Raw genomic sequence first — 808 nt, 5'->3', positions numbered from 1 at the left:
TCAGCTGGCCAAACTGGAAATTGAGCAGGCAAACATGGAAATGAAGGGACAAACTAGAATTTCAGCGGGCCAAACTAGAAATTGAGCGGGCAAACATGGAAATGAGCGGGACAAACTGAAATTGAGCAGGACAAACTAGAAATTAAGCGGGACAAACTGGAAATTGAGTGGGCCAAACTGAAATTTGAGCGAGACAAATTGGAAATTGAGCGGGACAAACTAGAAATTGAGCGGGCCAAACTGAAAATTGAGCGGGACAAACTGGAAAATGAGCGGGCCAAACTGGAAATTGAGCGGGATAAACTAGAAATTGAGCGGGACAAACTGGAAATTGAGCGGGCAAACATGGAAATGAGCGGGACAAACTAGAATTTCAGCTGGCCAAACTGGACATCGCGCTGGCAAACATGGAAATGAGCGGGACAAACTGAAAATTGAGCGGGACAAACTAGAAATTGAGCGAGACAAACTGGAAATTGAGCGGCCCAAACTGAAATTTGAGCGGGACAAACTGGAAATTGAGCAGGACAAACTGGAAATTGAGCGGGCCAAACTGAAAATTGAGCGGGACAAACTGAAAAATGAGTGGGCCCAACTGAAAATTGAGTGGGATAAACTGGAAATTGAGCGGGACAAACTAGAAATTGAGCGGGCAAACATGGAAATGAGCGGGACAAAGTAGAATTTCAGCGGGCCAAACTGGAAATTGAGTGGGCAAACATGGAAATAAGCAGGACAAACTAAAAATTGAGCGGGACAAACTGGAAATTGAGCGGGCCAAACTATAAATTGAGCGGGAAAAACTAGA

Source organism: Magnolia sinica, chromosome 3 (assembly GCF_029962835.1).
Source record: "Magnolia sinica isolate HGM2019 chromosome 3, MsV1, whole genome shotgun sequence".
NCBI lineage: Eukaryota > Viridiplantae > Streptophyta > Magnoliopsida > Magnoliales > Magnoliaceae > Magnolia > Magnolia sinica.
Note: the sequence above shows the minus strand (reverse complement) of the source record.